The 13480-nt window shown below is 55.8% G+C and overlaps 1 long non-coding RNA gene across 1 annotated transcript; it reads right to left on the bottom strand.

Annotated features, from left to right (window-relative positions):
- Nucleotides 1–4037: 4037 nt before the first annotated feature.
- Nucleotides 4038–5685, bottom strand: LOC121101310. The gene is made up of 2 exons (XR_005833305.1): nt 5336–5685; nt 4038–5111 (listed from the first exon to the last, which is right to left on the bottom strand). It is a non-coding gene; the product is annotated as an uncharacterized LOC121101310 (long non-coding RNA).
- Between the last annotated feature and the right edge of the window lie 7795 nt (nt 5686–13480).

The following is a 13480-nucleotide window of genomic DNA, read 5'->3' as shown; positions in this document are numbered from 1 at the left end:
TAGCTGACAGTGCGAACATTTCTCCTTCAAAGAAACGTTAAGAGACACTTTTCACCTGCTCTTTTCTTTTCTGCCTTTTTATTAAAAAAAAAGGGTGTAGGGTTATTTAGTTTGCAAATTCTTCTTAACAATTTGCCAAAGAGGAAGGTGTGAGGAGGTCTTTCTTGAAGATGGTGAGAAATGGAGGAATTCCTATCAGAGCCACGCGGTGAGCTTCCTGGAATGGAGGCCACGCAGGGCCATGGCCGTGCCACGTGTCACCTGGAGCTGCAGCGCGTGTGACTGTCCTCACCCGGCTTCACCCTCCAGGTGTCTGTGTCAAAATCTCCCTCTTCCATGAAGAACAACGCCGCCAGTCACGTTGGATAAAGACCCACCCCCAGCCCCGTACAGCCTCCTCCTCACTTGATTGTGTCTGCAAAGACCCTATTTCCAAATAAAGTCCCATTCACAGCTTCTGTCAGACACGACTTTTGGGGGACACTAGCCAACCCCGTGCAGTCACCATAGTCCTTCCAGTCTGACATCAGGGATCAGAGAGGGGATCCCCGAGGCAGGGCGCCTGGTTGGGGCCGTGGACACAGCTTAGGGAGGACAAGGACCCTGTTCTCAGGGGTGTGGCCCTGGAGCCTGTGGCTTGGGGGACAATGACAGGGTGGCAAGAACCCCAAAAAGAAACTTACTTGGTTTACTTCTGCCTTGGACGGTGCAGCTGTCTTACAGCTTCCCGTTTCTGAACGCTGCCCACCCTGCCCACGGAACCAGAGCAGGCTGGGGGCACGTTCCTGTGCAGGGCCGGGTCGTGGAGCCCACCGCCACTCTCCTGCAGCGCCGTGGCCAAGGACGCCACCAGGCTGTGGGTCCAAGCCGACATGGACGCTCCGCGAGCGCCTCCCTGGGCAGCCAGGCCTTGCAGACGGCAGGCTTGCAGAGCAGTTCTCGCGACGAGGTCAAATAGGATCACTGATTTATTTTTAAGTGAGGAACATGCTGTATTTTAGCTTTGCGCAAGACTGTGTTAGTGGCAGGTAAATTACAAATTTCGATACAGTAACTTTCGAAGAGCGTGCTGAATTGCTCGTGAATGCCGGAAGGTCTGTTTCCAGTTCGGAGACAGGCTGCACCAAGGACACATTGGGGTACTTTTGATGAAATCCAATCAAATTTCAAGGTAAATAAATTACTTGCAGGAGTGATGGAGACCCTACTGAGAAGATCGCCCGGCAGAGCCTCGTGATTTCAGTTCACACGAATTGTTCCTTTTCTGGTTGTTTTGAGGGTCTAGAGGCAGAAAAGAATGAAAAAGCAGAGTTGCCATTATAAAAGAGGCTGCAAACACAAGAGAAAAAATACCTTTTACAAAAGGGAAATGTTATAAGAATATTCTTTTCTACTTGAAAATAAAATGGGCCAGGGCACCTGGGGGGCCCAGTCAGGGAAGCGTCTGCCTTGTGCACAGGTCCTGATCCCGGGGTCCTGGGGTCGAGTCCCACATTGGGCTCCCTGCTCAGCAGGGATTCTGCTTCTCCCTCTGCTCATGCTCCCCCCCGCCCGTTGAATAAATAAATAAAATCTTCAAAAAAAGAATGAATGAAAGAAAGAAAGAAAGAAGAAAGAAAGAAAAGAAAAAGAAAAGAAAAGAAAAGAAAAGAAAAGAAAAGAAAAGAAAAGAAAAAAGAAAAGGGGCATTGAATTTCTCCTCCATCAAGAAAAGAAAAGAAAAGAAAAGAAAAGAAAAGAAAAGGGGCATTGAATTTCTCCTCCATTTGGGACTGGCCCCTGGTTTGCAGACACTGTTGCAGTGAAACCAACTTTTTGTGGGATCCTTGAGGCCACACTTGCTGCCACAGGAGGAAAATATGCGTAAAGGAAACCGTGGGGATGCCCTGGTCCAGCACCTGCAGCAGGTGGGTTCATCGGCAGACCAGGCCTCCTTCCACTGGCCGTTGGCCATGTTCGGTGCTTACCTGACTTTCCCCATGAAGAAGAAGGAGAAACATCTTCAAATATTAGGAAATAAAAATAAAAACACACTTTTATATCCAACCCTTGGGATTAAAACCAAGAGCCTCTCCGGGTTCACAGGAAACGCGGGAGATGGAGACAGAGGACAGTCAGACAAACGTAGGATGGGGGAGTTTCTGCGGGAAGACAGATTCCCAGCAAGGCAGCCTTGTCCAGTCTAGGGTTGTGGCCACCACGTGCCCCTGCCCCCTAAGCCGGAGGAGTCGGACCCCAGACGCTTAAAGGGTTTTAGCAGATTGTTTCTGCAAACATGCCGTGGGACTCAATGGAACCGAAGAATTATCCATCTGGTCACCCGTCCTTGGTAAGAGGAGCTTCGGGGACAGGGTAACTCTCTTGGAATCTGGGAGGGGTTAGGACCCCTCTGCCCCCCACAGCATGTCACCATGTCTCCCCGTCAGAGTGGCCGGGCAGCCTGGGGTGTGACCCGTCCCTTGTCTGCATGTGTTGGCCTTCTTATCGACAGTGGGCATCTCCTCACTGGGCTGTCTTCCCCTCGGATGCCTCCTGGCAGCCTCCCTCGACCGAAGGCTGTCCTCCCGTCGGACCCGCACAGGCTCCTCTCGGAGGCGCAGCTTTATTGAGCTGCACAGGAAATTTCTACCCTTGAGTTTAAACCTCTTCTGGTTTCGCTTCTATTTTTAATACCTTGGCTGCACAGAGCCATTTCCTTCAATGAGCTCAGGCACTTTGCAGACATTACCTAATGAATCTTCCCAGCCTGGTGGGTGATGGTATTGTTAACCAGAGGCCACGCCCTGGGAGAACTTAGGTGCCCCGGCCGTGATTGCTGGGTGGACACAGAGGAGGGAGAGGGCTGGTCGGCGCACCTGAGATGCGACCGCAGCGTCTGACCCCTCCTCCAGGGCCGGGGGAATGATCCCTGCGTGTGCACGAGGCAATGCCATTGACGCACGAGGGGCAGGGGCGGCAGTCCTACACCAGAAGGGCCTCTGAGATGGTCCGCTGCCTTCTCCTCGATTCGCTGCCTGGGAGATCAGAAAAGACGAGGGACTTGCCCAAGGTCACTGAGCTTATTCCTGCCAAGTCCCCCAGCAAGTTCCTGGGCAGCAGGGGTCTTGGAATTGGACTTTTCAATATGGACATTGTGTTTCCTTGCAAGGAATGTTAAGCTGGACACCTGACTCCTTGCTCTGGGATCGCACAAGCCTTTTTCTGCCCCTCAAGGAAATTAGCTTGGGAACTTACCCCAGGCCTGAGACCTAGAGACGTCTGCACACGTGTATCCCCTCACCGGGTGTGCTGGGACAGACAGCACACGCTCTGGGCAAGCGGGTGTGTGGCCTCTGCGGCGGACGTGTGGCTCCCATAGGCGTCTCTCAGAAAGAAATCCTGCCACAGGGCTTCGGTTCTCGATTCCTTTAAACCAGTGCTCCCATAACAGTTCCCCATTTCACCTTCCAGATGTCACCCCAGTAAGGAAGATGCTTTTTTCCTCAAGTTTTATTCCATTATTTGTTTATTCATCCATCTATCCATGAATTTATTAATTTAGTTAATTTACTATCTGACTATTTCTTTAACCGCACTCAGACGTACAAACTGATTAACCCCGACCCTCAGCACCCTCGCTGTGCCCAGTGGATGGTCGTGACGGGCTAGTTCCTATTTCTGATGATGTAACCAGCATCTATAACCCACCACCCCAAACAAAAGCTAGGACTCTGACAGTATGATCCCTCTTCACCCCGTGCCTCCCCGTGTCCTCCCCGCCCGGGGACGGCCACCCTGAATCTCCAGGTCAGTGGATCCCTGAGCTCAGGGAACTAGAATCTTGATAGCGGGCGGGAAGCTTGCCTGGCCCGGCTCCAGAGGGAGCCCATGTCTGTCTCTCATGGCTGTTGGCTGTGCCGACCTTCTCGGGAGGATGGTCGGGCACAAAGGGCTAGACACGCAGAGTCGGGGACACGCCCCACACTGCAGGCCAGTCAGGCCTCCCGCTTCAGGTACCATCACTGACGGAACAGAAACATCTGTGCGAAAGCCAACAGTAAGTCTTAGCCGCTCATTTATTCTTCAAGGAAGTTCATTTATCTGGTTTTTACCACCTTGAGAGCTAAGTGAGCTCAGCTTAAGGAGCACGACAGAAGACTTCGGGTTCCTGAGCCCCGGGCTGTGGGGTGCAGAGACCGCGGACGCAGGTGGGCTGTGCCACGCCTGGTTTTTGCCCATCGGGCAGTTTTGTCCTGAAGTGACCGCGGCCGTGCGTCTGATGGGATGGCTGCCACTTGCCGACAGGGCCATAGCATCAAGTAGCAATTAATTGATCTGACTGCGTTTTCAGGCTTTGTGCTGATTCAGCAACCGAGAAGGCCAGACGAAGGGGAACACAGTCCTCAGGGGCAGAGTGTGGGGCTCGCCCGAGCTCAGACGTTCTGCACTTTCAGGGCCCCTTCCCCCCCAAGGCTCCCTCCCCTTAACAAGACATTTGAGGTCCTGGGTGACTAAAGAGCTGGATATACCAGGAACGCTCCCACGAAGGGTCTGAGCCCAGTGGGTCTCCACCCCGGCCTCATGGGGGGTCGCGTGCAGGTGCCAACACGCCCCAGGCCAGGCTCAGCCACACGGAGCGCAGGGGTCTCTGGGGCGGGACTGCGCACGGCATTCTGCACGAACCGGCTGTCGAAGTGGAGGAGCACTGCCTGGGGGCGCCCCAGAGTCGGGGTGCCCTGAACCAACACCTGATCGATGCTTCCACCCTGCACTGCCTGGCCTCACCGCCCTGACCCGGGCGGCAGTGGGAGGACGGACTCGAAGACCCTGCAGTGAGTCCTGGCAGGTCTGTTTTGGAAGCTCGTGGGGTGAGAGCTATGGCCCCAGCGAGAAGAGACGGAGACTCCACTCCTGTTTGCCTCCTGCTGTGTTGGCCTCAGGATCACCCTGGGGGCACCGCGGAGGTCAGAGGGCAGACGAGCGGATCAGCTGGTCTACCCGCTCTTTGTGTCTCCTCCGAGAGGCGGTCAGGGAGTGAGCTTGAGGGGTGGCCTCTCTGCCATCACCGCGCTCCTGCAGAATCCGGTGGGTTCCTGCAGGGACATGCTCTCCTGTAGCCGAGGGGGCCTGAGCTGGGCGGTGTGCACGGGGCAAAGGAAGAGCATTTAGTCAAATCTCCAGAGCCTTCTGCTTAGGGCCCCGAGGCTCCTCCATCCGGGGTTTCTCAGAGCCAAGGTGGGGGTGGGGGGCGAGGCTGGGTCCCACGGTGCCTCTCCCTCCCCTCTCAGGCCTGGGCTCTCCCTCGCACCTCCCCCGTTGCTAGGTGACAAGGCCCGGCTGCATAGTCAGCACTTACCCATGTGGCTGCTCTCCTTCCGGCCCCTCTCCCGTACCTCAAGCATCTTCCTAAAGGCCGAAGCTCCCACTGGAATACAGGGTTGATGGAGAGCCGTGCCCCCAGGCTGTGGTCGGGGAAGAGCCACGCCCCAGCTCCGGCTGCAAACCCGCTCCAAGCATAGCCTCACCCGGGAAGACGAATGGCAGCTCTGGGTCGCAGGGAGGTTGAGGCCCCGGGATGGAGGGCCTGCCTGGGCACCTGTGGCCGACCGCTCTGAACCAGCGGCCTTGGGCCTCCTGGTGCCCCAGGGGAGCACGCTGGGAACGGAGAGCAGCGTCTGTCAGAGCTCCGCAGTCGGGCCAATGACAGTCTAGACAAGCACTAACGCATAGGGACATGGGGAGCACCCCGTAAGCACTAGCTGTGCGTGTCCGCATTCTCCAGTGAGGAAGCCCTTGCTCAGTGCACAGCCAGGCACGCTGCTGTCCGCCCACCGCGTAGTGCTGAGCAGGGAGGAGAGGGTCTGCCTGCACCTCTCCAACAGGCCTCCGCCCTGGGGCTCTACCTGAGCACGTCCTGTGAATGGTCCCGGTTCTGTGCCACTACAGGACTTCCAGCTGGTGCAGTGGCAGCCTCTTTGGGCTGCGTCACACTCTTACAACAAAACGGGAAATTCAGCTCTTCTAATCCTGGACTGGCACCTTAGTTGACCTGTGTAACTAATGACAAACCACCNNTGGACGGGAAGCCAGCAGAGTGATGGCCCCCAGGACGGGGGTGCAGCCGCCGGTGAGTGGATGGAAATTAGAAGCTACGTTTGGGGAAACGCAAGGTCCAGTCTTTGAGAGATGTCGATTTCCCATCAGAAAGCAGAGGGCAGAGGACACTGTGGAGCCCGCCCTGCGTGGGTGATCAGGACCGGCTCGGTTGGTCGTCAGGTTAAACATGGCATTTCTTAAACATTTTTTTGTTTTAAAAAAAGTCACTCATGTTCTGTTATTGTAATCCATAATGCTTCCAGGCTTTCAGTCTTTCCTTTGAAGATTTCTAAGTTCTGAAATAACTGGATTTAGCCCAAAGTTTAGATAGCTTGGAATTACTTAACTGTCACCTAAAAACTGGTTTTGGACGCGCACGGCCTACAGTGGGGTTGGGCAGGTCAGAGCAGGCCAGGAGCAGGGCTCTGGATCCCCTGTGCCTTTGTCAGTGGCCACGAGACCTGGGCTGCACAGGCTGGGGCCTGGACCCTGGGCCTTGAGGCCTGACGTTGTCTTATGCTTGCTCTGCACCTGGGGGTGGGGTTCTGGTGGTCCTCGATGTGAGAAACAAAGGCAGAAGAAAAATTGTGAAATTTCCTTACTACCAACAGCCCATTGACAAGTCCTTGAAGCAAGCAGAGTGACCTTCCTCTAGGGACTCAGCTGCCTCGATGTTAAGACTGTGCGGAGGGCAAAAGGTGATCCTCGCCCGACCCCCAGGTCCCCGTAAGTCTACTTTAACACAAAAAAATTCCTTTAGAAACTTCCTTTATCTCTAAACCCCCCAAGATACGTGTCGGCAATCATCCCCCAGGCACATGACCCACCGATATACGTCTGAAGGGTCTCATGACCCAGGTTTTATTAGACGGTAATAAATGCCCTTTCCCAACAATATCTAGGCCCCTCAAGGTCCTGGAAACCTTGCTTCCAAAATTCCTTAGAGACTTACGCTCTCCCTAGCCCCCTCCCCACTTGAAAGTCTGTAATGGGCCACACTCCTCGTGACCCCAGCGCAGCTCCCTCTGCCCACGGGGCCTGTCCCCGTGCTTCAATAAACCACCTTCTTGCACCAAAAACGTCTCAAGAATTCTTTCTTGGCGTCGGCTTTGATCCCTAATGGTTTTCCTACATCATATGACACCCAGCGTGGGCCTTTGAGTCTTTCCATCTGGATTCTGAGCTTCGGTGCAAACTTGGTGAGTACGTTCTCTCCTCTTCTTTTACTCTCATCCCAGGGGCTCTTCAAGGAGTGTGGTCTTGTTGGAACACTTTCATGTCGATAGGTCAGGCTGCAGTCCTCTAGCCCATGGCTACTCGACGGGGAGGAGAAAGCCTGCCTTTTGGCTGGAAGTCAGTACCCTGGCTGGGATGGTAATAAGACCCAGAGACTTGATGCCCTCTCTTTACTGCTGTCCTTATACAAAGTTGTCTGTCTTGGGCACGGGACGGCCACCTAGGTCACCAGGACGGCTGCCAGTCTTAAGACTCCCATGTGAGATTTCCTCCTCATTGGTCTAATGTGATCCCCTCCACATCCCTGGTCTAACCGCATCTGGCCATGGGACCTACACTGGGAGCCCGCGGAACCCAGTACCTGACTGAACTAAAACCCAATCGGGGCCCGTTTCCTAGGGAAGTTGGCTGTAAGGACCACATGCCCTGGAATGTTGCTTAGGTCATGATGGATTTCCATCTTTACTATTTTTTTTTTAATTTTATTTATTTATTCGACAGAGATAGAGACAGCCAGCGAGAGAGGGAACACAGCAGGGGGAGTGGGAGAGGAAGAAGCAGGCTCATAGCGGAGGATCCCGATGCGGGGCTCGATCCCAGAACACCAGGATCACGCCCAGAGCCAAAGGCAGACACTTAACAACTGCACCACCCAGGCGCCCCTCCATCTTTACTATTTTCTGTCAATGTCCTCTACTAACTACTTAAACTACAAAATTAGGTAATTTCCCCTTATAAAACTTTTCTAGCATTCTTCATGGGTTAAAATTGGTGGGTTCCTCAAGGCAAGATAGAATTCACAACACGGCCTTCAATGCACGGTATTTCAGTCCATAAGCCAGGCACCCATCCTATGTACCTTAGGATGCAATGGGGAGGCTGGGCAATGCTAGCGTCCCTCCTACAGGGGCCTTTATCGGGGGTGGTGGTCATAGTGATTTTGTTCAGGGGTCACCTTGGGTCACTGACATGAGGAACCTCTGACATCCTGCTCGTGGGACAGTCAGCGGGGGTCGGGGGGGGCAGATTTTCTTACATCAGCCCTTACGTCCTCCAAGGACAGAAAAGCAGGTGGTGTGGAGGTCGTCCAGGAACTGAGATGGGCTCCTTCAGCCTGTAGGCATTTGCCCAGGGGCTTGTGGAGGGAAAAGAACCTGTCAAAATCCAGGAAGGAGCCAGGAGACCCATCACCGAGGGCTGATGAAGCCAGAGAGCAGCCGGCCCCGCCTAAGTGCCCCCCTCGAGGCTCTGGGACCCACTCTGCCCTTGCACGGCAGGTGCCTTCCGGGGGTGTGAAGGCAAACACAGAAAGACAGACAGACACTGGCGAGCGGATGCCGGGGATGAGAAAGCCCAATGCAGGGGGTGGGCCTAGAACAGATCACGCACTAGAGGGAAAGCAGGCCGAGGGATGCTCTGGGGTCAGCGGTAAACGGGGAGTACAGGCAGTGATTAAACCCACTGGTCAGGGTCAGAGTTCCTGGAAGCGGCGGCCGCACTGCGGTTTATGTCAGGGACTACCCTTAGTCTAAAGAAACACGTGGAAATATTTAGAGTTATGTGAAACCCTTTGAGGCCGTGACTATTTGGTCTGAAGTGGTTGGGGGGAGGTAGATACTTACACAGGATCACATGCAGGAGAGAGGACAGATGCCGAAGCAAAGGGGCCACCTGTTGACAACGGGCCGTGGATGGTCTCTGCTCTGTTCTCGCAAGCCCTCCAAGGGAAGGCTTCACAACGCTGGCTGAGCCGGGAGGTGCCTCCCCGACACGCCCGCACGTGGCCTCCCCGGGCATCAGGTGTGCTGGGCGAGAGGGCGTGTGGTTCTCACAGCGGCCTCGTCTGCACCTACAGCAGGCCCACGGGCAGACGCGTGGTGGAGACTACGGTCTCGCTCCCTCAATCGCGTGACGGTGCAGTCCTTTTTGAGGGGGTCTTTCATAATTTATGGGGAACTTGACTGAGGGATCAGATAAGCTCTTGTTGGAACAGGGGCTTCGTACAAGGCCGTCGGAGCAAAAGACAGCGTTCTCGCTCCGTGTTCTCGGGGACAAGGACCACGGACAGACTGCCCATGTGGCCTGGGCATGCTGGGGTCTCAGGGCAGGGCAGAGTGGACCCCTGACATCAGATGTGTCCCCCAGAGCTGCTATTTCCGCCATCGCAGGCTCTTGACCTGGGGTCTGCAGGGCTGAGTGCCCCGTTTCTCAGCACACACCCCTGCAAAGCCCATGGCTGGGCCGGCAAATGGATCGTTTACACCCCAAGGCACCATTCGGATGAGCTGGGAGCTTGGACGCAATGCCGGAGAAGGGCAGCTGGGTTCCCAGAACAGCGCCCACCTCCCGTCAGCCCACGGTGGAACTTTCCTGCTCTAGGGTGCTCTGCAGAGGGAGCTAGACGCCAAGCTACACGGTGTCCCTGAAGCCCAGCGTGCTCCCCGCCCCGCAGACCTCGGACCCGCGCTCCACAGCGGCACACACCGGCTCCCTCTCGCCAGCGGCCGCACGCGACCCTGGAACAGGCTCTGGCAGGAATCGCTGCCTTAGCTGCGGAGCCCAGGGAAGTATTCTGGAACACCGACCGCACTTCCTGTGAGCAGTTCTCAGCCCGGATGAAGGACACGGAGATCCCTGCGTCCACGTGAGGACCGTGCTCGGTGATGAGGCTTGGCCTACGCAGCAGCAAACACCTGGTTCCTGGGGGCGCGTCCGAGGCGCCCGTGGTTTTCCTGTTTGTTGGCTTCTGGGCTGTGATTCTCCGCCCAGCTCCGCCGTATCCTGGTTGGTCTTTCTGCCGCCAAAGGCAACTTCCTGAAACCCCGTGCTTTCTGAACAAAAAAGCGTTTCCTCCCCTTTAGCTTCAGATGTTTTCTAATTATTTTTCCTTCCGCCCAGCACAAGAAGGTGAGACTGGGTGTTGAGTTAGACTGTGGTTTCCCGTCCAGCGTCGCGTGCCCGCCTCGATGACAGTGTCCAGACAGGGCGCCCCTCGTGTCGTTACGGCTCTGGGCAAGGGGGGCGACGACCTGGTTTGAATTCCTCGTGATGAATGTTCCGTAAGATTCTTCAAAGGGAGGTGGATGGTAAAAATCCTTCAAGCTTAAATTTTTAAATTACGCCCAGAAATCCATTACACGAAAGCAGTTTTTTGTGAGTAAGTTAGTCATGAAAAACTAGTTCAAGGGGAAATTTAATGTAAATTTCATTGTCATTGGAGCCATGATGACGTTTCCCTGTAGCGCCCTTTTTCACGAGGTTATGTCACTCGCACAAATCTACACTGGCTTGACCACGAAACTGCTGCGTCCAGGAGGAATCCCACGCCAGAGGTGGCCGGCTCCATGCAGCACTGCTGGTCGCTGGAAGGAGGCCTAGGGCGGGAAGGGAGCCTGCGGGCGTGAGGACAGGTCGCTCCGGGGAGGGAGCAGATGCCCGGCCACCCAGCCTCCTCCTCCCCGGAGCTGGGTCCTCTGAGAACAGGAATATATAAATAAATACAGGCAAAGAGTAGATTGAATGCATTCCTCTTTTTTTACCGTCTTTGATCTTTTCTCATTATTTGTTGAAAAGCTTCCTTGACCCCATAAAAAGTGACACACTTAGATCGAGAAAGAAGAAATTTCTATTCTTACTGCATTGAGGATTCGGAAAATATGTCATCTGCACAACTTATTTTAGAAATAAGCACCCCCCCGATTTGTAGTAACTAGAGATATTAGTTCTTCACGGACCCATGGAGCTTAAATTCCTGAGTGAAAGGACTTTTCTCCTCTAAGCATAGTTCCTTCCTCCCGTGTTTATCAGTGTGGACCCCCCCAGACCCCGCTCAGGCACAGGCCTGACCTTTCTTGAATGAGGTACGAGGGGGTGGTGAGTCCGTGTCACGACGCCAGGAGAGTGGTTCCAGGCAGGGCCATCGTGAAGTGAACACCATGGATCCTTTGGGGCCGGAAGGAAACTGAGATAAAAATTTGGATTTTCCCGAGGCTGATCTCTGGGAGCGGACTCCGTGTGAGCCTGGACTGGCTTGTCTTCATTCCATCCTGCACTTTGCATTTCTAGCTGTTACTTCTCGGGGGGATCATGGAAAGACGTGTGTGGGTAGTAGATAGTGCCAACCTTTGGGGGGTCCCTCGCGGTGTTCTGACAGCCCCTGACAGCAGCAGGGGTGGGAGGGGTGGGGCGTGGAGGGTCTGTCGTCAGAGGTAGGACCTGCCGGCCCTTCCCCTCTGGCCGCCCCAGGCCTTGGTGCTTGGTGAGTCATTAAGGCTTAGTGCAATGTCCTCAACATTTAATACTCAAGAAACACAACACCATTAGTTTGTGCTGAGTTAACGACCACTCCCACTAACACGGAACGAGGGCAGATTTGTAGACGAGAACCCACGTGCCTGGGACGTGGTGCCGGGTGTGCCCGGAGCCCTCCAGCCCGGGGACCGGGGGCTGGATGGTCGCTGGCTGTTTCAGGATGTGCTGCTTGGCCTGCTGACGTCTCCTTCATCGATGTGGGTCTAGGCCAGGACCGTCCTCTAGAATAAGAGAGCCCCTGACTCAGACAGTGTTCTACATACATGGTTAGTTCTCTAGCATTTTCTTTTCCAGGTAAGGCCCAAGGGGTGTCCCTTCCCTCCGCCCAGTCTTCTGGAGTACGAATACCGCACAGGATACGTAAACGCAAAACCTGTGGGCCAGGGCTAGCTCTCTCCCGAGGGGCTGCCCCCCAACTCCTGCCTCCGCTCCCCGTCGCTCACCAGCAGTGCGGCCCTGGCGGAGGTCTGGTCCTGCCTCGGTTCATCCGAGACCTGGCGCTCAGGCAGCGGCTACCTGCTCCGACCTCGTACTTCCCTCCACAACCGGCTCCCCGCCCTTGTGTCCAGGAAGCCCCCCGCTCTGGTAACAGGGCGGCTGTCCTGGCTCCCCACGTGTTCTCAGTATGTCGCTGACTTTAGGAGAGGGCTCCGGGAGGTATCTACTTGCCTCCCCGGGGAGCCAGCGTGGGGCTCTCCCCGTCTTGCCCCTGCAGACATGTGAGCAGCCTGCCAGCCCCGCAGAACGGCTGCTGGTGCTGCAATCATCCCGGTGACACTGGGGTTGGGGGCACAAGCCGCTTCGGGCCCAGCGTGCTCCCGCTGCCACACATGAGGACACGGCAGGGACCCGTGTCTGTCTGTGTGACTGGCGCGTGACTCGAGCCGCCCGCGTGAAAGTTCAGCCATCACGCCGCCTTCCTACTGTCTCCGTCGCCATTGTGGTTCTCATTCCCTGCGTTTCTTTAGTCAGCGCTTTCCCGAAGATCCCAGCTGCGTGTCCTGAAGCTCAGGCCGACAGGGGACTTGCCCAGCCCGGGCGCGGACGTCGGAGGAAGAGCAGGTCCGCAGCAGGCAGGCCAGGCACAGGGTGCGGGTGACGCCGGGCGCATCCAGGGTCTTCCTTGTGTGTGAAGCTGATTTTCCTCAAAGCCGCTCACCCCCAACTGGACCTGCGGCCTGCCCCTCGGCGCTCAGCACTCTGGCTGCAGGCAGGTGGCCCTCTTGTGCCCCGACACACTGTCCTGCCACCCGCCTCCCCACCCGCCTGTGCAGAGTCGCCCTGTCCTTGCTAGACTCTTCCCCAGTTTTCTCTTCTACCTTCTTGGAGAGGTTGGTCTAATTCGGGCCACTCCCAGAGTGGCCTGATCCATTTCGGACAGAGCCGTGGTTCTGTCCTTCCCAAGGTCACACCTGGGACACGTTCACACCAAGCCGCATTTGACAGTTTCATAAACCGTCTGGACGAAGGAGCCCATGGTGACACCTACCTCAGCGACTCCAGGAGGAGGCAGGAGCGGGGAGGTATGACCTTCCGACATGCGTTCTCACCCTGCCGGTCAGTGAGCTGTGATCTAGAGGACGGGCTGGGGGTCAAACCTCAACCAGCCGCTGCCGCCCTGAGCGCTAACTTCTTCGTACGCGAGTGGGGACGCAAGCAGCCCCCTCACGGTGGAATGCACATCAGGAATAACCGCGTAAAGCAGCACAGCAGGCCTGCAAGGAACGGCAAGCATGTCGCGCAGCTGCTTGTCGCGCGCGGACGGAGGAGCGAGAGAAGCACGGCTGTGCGCTCACTAGACCTTTATTGGCATCGCTACGACGTTCTTCCAGTCTGTTGTGGCTGTTGTTTCAAGCAG

The sequence above is a fragment of the Ursus maritimus genome, unplaced genomic scaffold, assembly GCF_017311325.1.
Source record: "Ursus maritimus isolate PB19 unplaced genomic scaffold, ASM1731132v1 scaffold_10, whole genome shotgun sequence".
NCBI classification, from domain to species: Eukaryota; Metazoa; Chordata; class Mammalia; order Carnivora; family Ursidae; genus Ursus; species Ursus maritimus.
This window is presented reverse-complemented; position numbering and strand designations above follow the sequence as displayed.